At 44.5% G+C, this 11122-nt stretch overlaps 1 protein-coding gene across 1 annotated transcript in view; it reads left to right on the top strand.

Annotated features, from left to right (window-relative positions):
• The first annotated feature begins 3430 nt into the window (after nt 1–3430).
• Nucleotides 3431–11122, top strand: part of JCAD (junctional cadherin 5 associated) — a 65434-nt gene continuing 57742 nt past the window's right edge. The window contains exon 1 of the mRNA XM_069859430.1: nt 3431–3559. The gene's annotated coding sequence lies outside the window, so the exon portion shown is untranslated. The remainder of the gene's footprint in view (nt 3560–11122) is intronic.

Below are 11122 nucleotides of genomic sequence, written 5' to 3'. Positions count from 1 at the left end.
TTTACAACAGAAGTAAATACCAGATGTCAAAACTGCAGAGCAGAAGTGTGAAAAACTGGCCTGCTACCATTCCCAATAGGCTTTCTTCCCAAAAGCTTGTGTTTTCTAGATCAATCATATGGTTCTATGCAGATTCTAATGGAAGATCCTTTAATGGTATGGATTAGCAATACCATTTCTAGAAGCGGTTTCCAAATTCAAAAGAAATAGAACTTTTTATCTCTAATCCTCTTATAAAAAAAGTGAAAAATTATGCAAAATAGATGGGCAACAATTCTGGTTCCTTTAACATGTCATTTCCCATTGACAATATATATTATGAATTCTTCATTCCATTATCTCAGAAGGGGAGGCCAGTGTGGGAGTTCGTACTGCTGCAAAATTGTACTTCTTTGTACTGTTCATTGTGCCTCACATTTCCTTTCATTTGTTGCTTGATTCGTCTAAGTGCTGACTGAAATGCAAAATTGAATCTTTAAATAATTCCAGCATGGGCCGTATTTTATTATGCAGGTTTTAATGGAAGGCAGGTGAGCACCACAGCTTGCAGTCCTCAGCCCACTGTGATTATGGTGCAGAAATATCCAGCAAGACACAGAGGATGCTGAAAGGGAATGTTCCTCTCATGGGCGAGGAATTATTGGTTGCTGTTTGCACTCTGGAAACAACCATTCCGGCTAAGGTCTGTAATGTTAGGGTTCAAAGGAGAGGGAGAAAGCTCTAAGAAACTCTGTGGCATTGACTTCATTTAGGAGGCAGTGGGCATTTGTGATCTTCACTGCATCACGAGTACAGGCCAGGCAGGGAGCAAGCCCAAGCTGCCTCAGGGTGCAAAAGAAAAATAACAAAATTTCATCAAAAGGAAGGTGTTCAACTTCCAAATGCTGCTGCTGTGTTAGGGCCCAAGCCTGGCAAAGATTTCAGACAGAACAATTTTATTTACTTCTTTAATGTTTTTTGTAAAAATATGGACCTTGAAAAACTAATTTGTGAATTTGTGTCCAATTTCTTGACTTACCTAGGGAGAAATGAATCAGGCAGTGAACCCATTCCTCTCTCACTACTTATCTCTTCATCCTAAGAAACAGCAGTAATGTGGAAGAGTGAAATGCTTCGCCTTGGCATTTTAGAAATGAACCTTTTAATTTCCTTTATGTTTGTTTTTAAAATTCTGTTTCTTTGTAAATCGAGTGCAGTCTGACCTAGGAGACAAACTAGAAAAAACAAACCACGTGTTAGGATCAAATGCTTTCACTTAATTAAAAATTATTTTTACTTTCTTGCCTCCCACTGTTTGTTTTTTTCAGTTTCTCTGGAAAAATGGACTCTTCAGGTCAATCTGCAGAGCAACTTCTGCTGCCCTCTCTTCCTGCTGCTGTTTCCTATCGAGCCATCTAAGCAAAAATGAAAAATACACCCCTCTGCAGCACAGAAACTTCCTTTGTGCATCCAAACCTCCTCCATGCAGGTGGAGCAGGGAGCACAAGAAAAGGAGTTGGGTTGTTTTACTTTTTAAGTCCTCTCCTGAAGCTTGCACTGCTGGTGCAAAGGTCTGGTGCCTGTCATTCCAGTTTCTCTGCAAACAGGGAGCCTTGTGCTCTTCTAGATGGTGATTCCCCCAGGAGGGCTGTCGCGACATCTCCCCCAGCCTCAGGAGCATTGTTCCTGCCTGTTTCCCATGTGGTGTCCCATAGAAGGATGAAGCACAACCTGTGGCTGGGAAACAGCAGTGGGGTTTATCTTAACAGCAGTTACAGCCGTGCCAAAGAGAGCCAGCTGGGAAAGAGCAGGCTGCTCTACTGGTGAAGGAGAAGGCAGTTCATGGGTCAGGGGCATGTTGATGGGAGGTTTGGGGACATTTACTTCTAGCTCAGGTGTACATCACACATCCTTGGGATCCCAGTTGCCCACCCTGCAAAAATCCAAACTCAGGTGAGCCAGGCCGAGCCAAGCATCAGGGGCAGCTCGGAGAGTTCAGTTGGAGCTCTAGGAAGCAGGCTGGCATCTCCAGAGATGACTCAGACTGTTCTGGAAACCTACAGGGCAACATGTACATGCAAAACTGCTCTTAACCACTGCTGGTTGTTAAGGACACCAGAACTGCACATGGGAACTTGCTCTCCTGCGGGCAGCTGGTACCCAGGTGATCCAACAAGCTGACACCCCGTGCTCCTGGCCAGCACCCCAAGAGGAGGGCACTGGCTCTGATGGCCCAGCCAGCTGCTAGATCCTGCTGACAGACGGGAGCTGACCAAGCTGCTGTGAGGTGCTCCGCTGCCTCCCTCCTGCCTAGTGCAGGCAGCTCTGCCGAAAGGTGCTGTTCTCCACACTGGGGTGGGAGGTCTGCCCACGGTTTTCAGATGGGATGATTACATCTGCAAAGCATTCAGGAATGCTTTGGGATGAAGACTGTTATGTAAGTGTAAGATAATGTTATTTATAGAGCCAGGTTTTATTCAAAATGGAATTAAACGTGTGTTCCTGAAGCCTCTGTTCTCAAAGACAAATTGGAATTTGTCCTCTTTCCTCTAATGTTTTTCATCCAAATAGTCTTCCTCAGTTCAGCCCAAAGTTAAAGAACACATTTTATTTGCAAATATACCTCTCAGTAAGTTGGTAGATCTCTTTTCCATCAGCTGTGAGGTGGTCTTAGAAGCCTGGACTGTAGCCATGCTTTGCAACCACAGCAGCTGCGGCACCAAAGTATCATAAACCAGGAAATGAAAGCAGAATCTGAGCTGGATTAAACAACAAAACCCCTAAACCAGTTTCCTGGGCACGATATTTTCTCTGTAGCAATCCATGAGCTACAGGGCAGGTATCAAGCTTACATCTCTGTTTGTGATGGGACTTCTTCAGCATGCTAATGCCTGTGTTCCTGCAGAACTACAGACCTCATGGCCTTTTAAAATTTTTCCTTTTTACCCTAAAAAGTTGTATTTTCTCTTTGAAATATTAGATTGAAATCCCTCATATCTCTACTTTTACAAGCCATGAAAACCCAGATTTCTTGGATATCTGCTGAAATCCATGCTAACAGGTGTTGGTAAGACTTTTTGTGAGGTACAGCACCTTACATAGGTTACTTTGCGTAGTTTGTCTGCTGCCTCTCACTTGTCATAGTATCTAGCATGAAATTCCACACATGCCTTTTATTTAGGAAAGAACACAAAAGTATGTTATCTTACTCCTCTGGAATTTTCCACAGTTATTTAGCATGTTAGTTTAAGCACAATTAGTTAGTGGGCTCCTGAAATTTATATCTTAGAAGTACTTATTTACATCAGGCTTTAAGTAGTTCATTTCAGCTGAGGTAAATGTGAAGCATTAGATTGCAAATGTACCTAATCCATCTCTCCTCCCCCATGACTAGAAATCCTGTGGTTAAAATAACACAGCCTCTATTCAGAGCACAAACTTAGTGCTGCTAGCGGGAGCAGGCTTGGGATTTAGACAACTCTCAGCAGATGAGTCTGTTCAAGGGTCTTTCTTGGGTTTGCTCTTCATCCTACTTCTGATCCCTGAGAGAAAACCAGGCTCTGTCCTCCAGGCACACAAGGTAAAGATTTTCTGCATTCTGTGTGCGGTTGCATGTGCATGTAAAGGAGCTACAAATGTGATTGAGAAAATGTTGTTGCAAATGTGGTTGTTAAAATATTTCTTATAGAACAAGAAGTGTTTGGCAAATAGCTTCGCAATCTTTAACTGTTAGTTTGGTCTTGCGGTTATTTCCATATGGCAGTGAAATGATGAAATTATAATCTTGCACAGAGAAGCAAGCAGCAGCAATTCTGCATCACATGCTAGAGAGGCTGAACATGCAGGCAGTGTAAGAAATAACAAACACAGGTACCATTGTGATCGACCCAGATTAAAGCAAAACTGACATTTTGTGGGCAGTCAAGTATAGTCTCTCCTGGGTTTGTCCAGCTGCTCTAGTCCCTGTACAAGAGGCTGAGGCTGTGCTGGGGGATGGCACTGAGTGTTTACAGAATATATGCTAATGATGTTCCAGCGTGACTCTTACAGTAAAGGCAGAAGGATGCTCTCAGAAATGTTTAGATGTGGCGTGCCAGATAATGAACTGCTTTTATTTTCTCTTATTGCTTTCCAAGTCACAGGGGATGTAGGACAGCATCATCTTTTCCTTGAATCCTTATTTTACATGAAATCCAGGAAAGAAGTGTGATGTCTGTCTTAATGCCAGTGGAACTGTACTCCCAGTGCCAAAGCTTGTTAACTCTCCCTGTCCCAGTGCTCCTACCTCTCCCTGTGCCGTGATTCATGGGGTATCCTGAGTACAAAATCAATGCTCTTGCACTATGGTTTCTAACACAGTGGCTCACACCACTGGATAGAACAGAAAAAATGTTACTCAGATTTTGTTTAATTTAAAAAAATGCTGCCACTCCCTGCCCCTCCCTGCCTCTTGGCATAGGGGAGTGTGTGTTTTTTGCAGGGTATACTTGTACTTTCCCTCTGTCAAGATAGAAAGAAATCATTAGTGAACAAACTAGTAATGAGCTAACGCTGCTCCCGGTGCTACATTGACAGTGCTGGAGAGGAACATGCCTTTCACCCAGAGATGCTCCCTTTCCTCTTTCCCTTCTTTACACTCTTCTTTCGCCTCCCTAAGTGAGGCAGAGCGGTTTCACGGTGTCCTGACTGCACTAACTGACCTTCCTTGGCCCCTGCTGCCTCACAGCCATGTCACCCTAGCAGCACGCACTCTTTCCCTTCAAAGAAAAGAGGACGACCCAACTTGGCATGCCAGGTCCCTCATGGCACAGAGCTGCCCCACTGCAGGGAAGCCTCTTGGCTGGCAAAGATGCCCTTGTCCTTTTGACCCACAATGCTGCTTTGTCCTGGAGGAAGAAATGCAGCTTTATCACTTGTGCCCCCGGTGCAGGGAGGGGCAGGCAGGGCTATAAGGAATACAAATACACAGCTTCTCATGAGATTCATCTACAGCATGCGATGGCAGAGAGGCAGCTCAGAGGGGAGAGAATATGCGCAGAACAAAGCAAAGCAGTCAGGCAGCAACTATAAAATTTCAGTATAGAAAGTGGAGCTGATGTCATTTTAATGTCCCAAGCAGTGCCAAGAATTCTAAGCTCCGTATCAAGATTCAGTGCAAATCCCCCACATACTCACAATTTGTTCATGTGGAAAAATGGACTTTTATGGAAAATATGCATGGGAACCTGCCAGAGGAGTATGTTGCTTGATTTCTTTTATTAATTTTGAATATATTAGTTCAGAGAGCAATCCCATTTTAGCATCAGCTGCCTCTATCCAAGAAGCAGAAGCTCAAATGCAAAAACTGGAGGCAAAGAAACTGTGGCTTTTTTGTACAACCGGTTGTTAGATGGGAAGAGCTGCTTGTGTAGGAAGAGGTGTGGGAAGGTCGGTGGGATGACTGCGTTAAAGCTTTTTTCCTGGTGACGTATGTGAATCGTGATCCACCTGAGTGCAACAGCATCATCAGCTATTATAACTTTGAATTAGTCAAAAGGTGGGCCTGCATGTAGCTCCTATGGTTAAGGTTACTTATATGAGTCCTGCTATGAGACTCTATTTGCAGTTGGTTATAACTTTGCCAGACTTGAACCGTTCAGACTGAATTCTTCTAACTTGACTGTCTGCCTCGGGCTAAGTTCTTTTCTGGAACATTTCAGCCAAAACTGTCCAGCCATTTCCAAGAATGAGCACAGGGGAAAAGGCATTGTTGTCCAACTGGAAAAAAAAAGAAGGAAGAAACAGGAGGAGGGAACCTAGTGATCCTTTCTTTGGATAGTTCTTACCCCTCTGCACTTTGGAGTAGAGATCTGAAATCTGGCAATTTTGTGTCAGGACTGTGATGATTATGTGTTTGTTTTTTTTTTTACTTTGTAAATCTCCTACAATTTGGCTCAGTTAGAGTCTTTGAAGGGAAAAAAATAGCAGCTTACTAAGGATGCGCTAGGGCTGAAGAGTCAAAATATGCTGAGATTTCTTCCCATATGAGAGAGGTCAGTGCAGCATTCCAGCAGCTCCCAGAGATGACCCAAGTGTTCCTGTGCACCCAGTCAGTGCTACCAAGTTCGTGCTGCTCCTACTGACTTCCCACAGCTCTGCAGGGACCAGGCTACTCACGTCCTGTCTCTGCAACCCGAGAGCCATGCCCAGCGCTAGTAGAGGAGGGAGTTGTCTCTCCCTAGTCTGCTGCTCAGGCCAGAAGGGTTGGGGAACAAAAAGGCAGACAGGGAACAACACTCCTCTTTAGACACCTTCCCTGAACAGCCAGGAGGCAGCCAGGGACCCTGGGGATTCTGGTCTAAGGGAAGGTCTGATGTGCTAAGGCTGAAAGATGGTGTGGGACTGGAATGTAGCATGCATGGTAAAAGTGAAAACTCAGGGTGCTCAGGAGCAGAGCAGAGAGGTGTGTATCAAGGTGTGAGCCGTAGGGAGAGTTTGGACATGTCAGAGAGTGACATGAAACCTTAACTGCCCCATCCACGGTCCCTTCTGGAAAATGAGTGTTCCCTTGCAGAACTGGCTTTATTCCTCCTTTCCCTGCAGGGTGTTTTGTGTCATCTCTCACTGAGGCTTTCCCCAGTCTGCAGTCAGTAGCTGTAGGGTGTTCCCCTTTCTCTGCACATGCCACGAAACTGTCACACTGAATGTCTGCTCCTGGGATGGAAGCTGATAGGAGCTCTGCCTCAAGCGTGTGCAGTGCTGCCTGGTGCCTAGTGCACAGCCCCAGCTATATCTATTGATCATCCCGTTGTCTCAGCTCATGATCTTGAAGCACTGGATTGTGGGACCTGTAAAGCCTGCAAGGGTGGATGTGGACTTGTGTCTTGCTGCAGGGAAGGCCACAGCGGTGAGGGAAAGCTGGGATGGTGGACCAAGCCAGACCCCTGATAAACTGGTGCATGATGAAACCAAGCTGGCTGCTTGCATATCTGTCTCTTTCTTGCATTTCCACTTCGTTCAAGTGGCTAAAGCATCACCACACCCCTGTCAGAGCTACCAGAGCTCAGTCTCTTGTGAAGCACCCAGATTCTATGAGGAGGTGTGCCACTGGCATTTTCCTGGTGTTGGGAAAATCAGTCATTTTTATTCAGAGGAGAACTTGGGTAGCAAATAAAGCCAAGGACCACACTGAACACCAAGGAAAAAAACCCTAAAGTTCTACATAATATTTTCTCCAGTGAAGACACTCAATCCTGCACCATGGGATAAAGCTGAGGTCTCTGGTAAAATACTGAGTGATCATCTAACGACTGTATTACAACACATAGCACAAGGGAGGCCTAATTCTGGCATCTCTTGCCTCATGGGTTTCTCAGTCTTAACAATATTCTTATAGCCTATTTTTGTATGCAATACATATGCAGCATTTGCAGACAGACGGTGAAATGTCAGGGTTTCCATTTTGCCACTTGACGTGATTTCCACATTGGAAGGTGGGAGTTGCAGTCTGCTTGTTTCCGCTCCTGCTGGAGTGTCAGGGAGGGGCAGTTTCCTTCACTTCTTTTATGGCTGTGGGCAGTGAAGCCTCCTGTGCGTCCTCTCTTCCACAAAGCCAGACAGTGAAGTTTTCTCATCTTCGTCAGCTCCTTGGAGCCCCTCACGTACACTGAGAGTCAACTGTGCAGGACTGCCTAGAAAGCAGGACCAGAAGAAGAGGGGCTGACAATGTGAGAAGGCCACAGCTGCTGAGAGATGAAGGAGTTCCAAGAACTGGGAGATGGTGTTGGCCAGCATGGCAGGTAGCGATTGCTGCAAAGTGACAGCCTTGCTTTCATCAAGGTTGTCACTAGAAGGAGTTTTAAGCAGGGATTTGCAGTAGAACTGAAACAGAAAAGGAAAAGGAGTGGTGGATGCTTTTGGGTTTCTGCTCTAACTGTCATGGAAGAAAACAAGAAAGTTCTTATCTGGACACTGTGTCAAACAGTGCTCTGAACTTCACTGCTGGATGAGAGTAAATGGGTAGAGTGGTGATGGACAGTAAAAAGACCAAAGATGCTTTTTTGGAGATGCAAAAATAACAAATCTGGGAAACTGCTGCTGTTACAGCTTTAACATGATGATTACAAATGGGGAGTAACATCATGAATGTAGCAGTCAGGTCTGTGGATGAAGTTTCTTGCACAGCTTGGGAAGAGCTGCCACCTCCTAATGTGCAACCCTGGCTGATCCAGCCAGCGGCTTGCACTGCACACAGTACAGGGAAAGAACGAGGTCACCTCATGGGTGCTAACCCAAAACCTTCACTGCTTGATTAATTGTTTGACCTACATGAGACTCAGACCCTGTTCCTATCCCAACTCTATTCCCAGACAGCTATTGGCTATATCCCATCATTCTCTTTCTATAGTTTTGGTCTGAATTAAACCAGTATGTGACATGACTAGTTCAACAATCACAACACTGTGCCTTGGGTCTCAGCCTTTTCTGGAAACTAAAGTAAATGTAATTAATTCTGTGGTTCCTCGATGAAAAAAACGGGTCCTTTGTGTAATTCCTATTTCTCATTTGTTTCCAAATAGTCATGTATCATGAAATATTTTGGTTTCGATATTAAAGCTTTTTTTTTTTTCTCCAAAATATGTTCTTTGACCTGCTCTGCAAACCGTGATGTCTACACAGATTATTTGGGCCACTTCTTCTGTCCTAGGCCATGCCAGGGTCGTCAGTTTCTGGAGGTGGTTATACAGTAATATTGAGATCCCCAGATCCTGTGAGTGGAGAAAACCATATTGATCCCAGCCCTGAGAGAGGCTTCTTATCTTCCTGAAGTTTCACCCCAAATATAAATTTGTCTTCTTGTTATTCTGCTGCCTAGTGATGTGTGTAGGGTGAAACATCAAAGAAGTTTGTTGTGAATGGTTGTATAGACTTCGCCTCCGACCAAGATACAGCCCTGGCTGAGTCGTTTTGTAGTGACCATCTTGATAATGAAAAAAAGTGTTCAGCTATATAAATCGTCTTACTTCAAACAGGGGATCTGCCATGTACTCAGATGTATCCATGGAAGGGGTGTCACTTGGACTGCATGAACTTCATTGAATCCTTCTATTTCAGACACACTTTAAAAAAGTAATTTATTTGGTGCTCTGTTGGCTTGTGACTTAAATTCAGAGGAGGAGTGAATATGCAGTTATATAACAAAAGAAAAACTCATTTGTAATAAGGCAAAGGCCTTATGTTTTTCTAAAGGAGAAGATTAACACAGGGTGAGGAAGATGAACATTTCATCCTTTTGCTCTAGTGAAGACCATTTGGGAAATATTTACCTAGACATAAGTTCAAATTTCTCACCCCGAGGCAAGTGTTGTGGGTTCCTCTAAGTCATTTTCTATCAATTCCTTTGTAACACTCTTGTGACACCCATAGTCCAAATCTATGTATGAAACTTAGGATATACATGGATTCCTAATAACCTCAAACTCACTGAGGGGTTTTTTTAACTGCTTACAGCCTTTTAGCATCTTTTCACTTTTATTTAGATGTCTTGTCCCTCAGCAGTGAATTTCTCTGGTTTTCTCTTCTTTTCTGCTACTGCCTGTCGGAAGTTTATGCCCTTGGCATTTTCTACCTGCAAAGCAGAAGTCTCCTCCTTGTACCAAACCTCTGACAGCACACGGTGTTGAGCTTTGGCTGTGTCAAGCTCACCCTACGAGGTGATCCCAGCTCTGTAGCCACAGAGCGCAATGAACTCTCACCCAAGTTGCCAAGCCTGAGCCACAACCTAATCAAGCAGGGGTTTGAATTGAATCCATGTTGCAATGTGCAGCCCTCTAGTATCAAGGCTATGACTGTGTGTTTATCAAAGACCAGCCAACATGTGTGATGGGTCTTGCATAGAATCATAGAATCATAGAATAACCGGGTTGGAAGAGACCCACCAGATCATTGAGTCCAACCATTCCTATCAAACACTAAACCATGCCCCTTAGCACCTCGTCCACCCGTGACTTAAATACCTCCAGGAAAGGTGACTCAACCACCTCCCTGGGCAGCCTGTTCCAGTGCCCAATGACCAGCCATACCCACCTTTGTCCCCTTCTCCTCGGGCACACAGTCATACTGCTGCATTTTGGGCCACTAGCCACCAGGCAGGGTATTATCTGTGGGGTTCAACCCTGCACTTATTTCTGCTTCCATCCATCTCATCAGACAAAACTCCAGTGGGGCTTGTAGAAGGGCTTTCTTGCGCAGCACATCTACTGCTGGGACTCCCAGGGTTTGAACCCCTTCTGCACTAGGCAGAAATGGTGGTCAATAATGTATCTTGGAGAAACAGAATTCCATGAGATTTCTTTCTCTTCCTCCACCGCCTTTGTCCATAATGGTTTGCTTTGGCCTTTTGCATATGTATAATCAATCATTGCTGCTTTCCACATGCTGCAGCTCACTGTGCTTAAATTGGGAAGAATCTCCATTAAATATTTCTTTAAACGATGACATCATTTGAGCTCTTTGTAAACTGCTGTACAATAAAAGGTCTCTCAATCTCTCATAAAAGATCTCAACCTTTTTTTTTTTTTAATTATTTCAGCTGTTTTCCTCCCTCACTGTTGTGCTGTGGGCCAGTAACTCCTTCTGCTGGGATTGCAGATCCACATGCTCAGGAAGCCAGTGCCTGGCCACAGTGCATATAGACCCATCCCTCAACTTGTGCCAGCAGCTCCCAGAGCCACATAGCAGAGTTTCAGCAGTTGTATTGTTTCTGTCCCAGGAAGTCAACAACCCCATAACTTCCAGGAATAGGTTCCTTCATGGCATGGTTTAGCCTGGCCCAGCCCAATCAGCAGCTAAAACCAAGCAGTTGGGCTCCCAATTCCCTTTCTCCCCTGCTTCCCCCAGGAAAAAAGGGGAAAGGAAAATGAAAGGAAAATATTTATGAGCTGGAAACTATAACTACAGCTTTAATGAAATAATAATAATGACAATAACAATAATAGTAATTAATAAGAAAATATATAAATTGCATCCCAATCCACCCCTTGATGACTATATGTCACCACAAATACTGTAGAGCAGACATGGGAAAGGGTCAGCAGTAGGAGGGAGCTGGATTCTGGAACTGGATTCAGGAATGCATGGATCAGGGGCAAACAGACAGACAGAG

The sequence above is a fragment of the Phaenicophaeus curvirostris genome, chromosome 6 (assembly GCF_032191515.1).
Source record: "Phaenicophaeus curvirostris isolate KB17595 chromosome 6, BPBGC_Pcur_1.0, whole genome shotgun sequence".
Lineage (NCBI taxonomy): Eukaryota > Metazoa > Chordata > Aves > Cuculiformes > Cuculidae > Phaenicophaeus > Phaenicophaeus curvirostris.
This window is presented reverse-complemented; position numbering and strand designations above follow the sequence as displayed.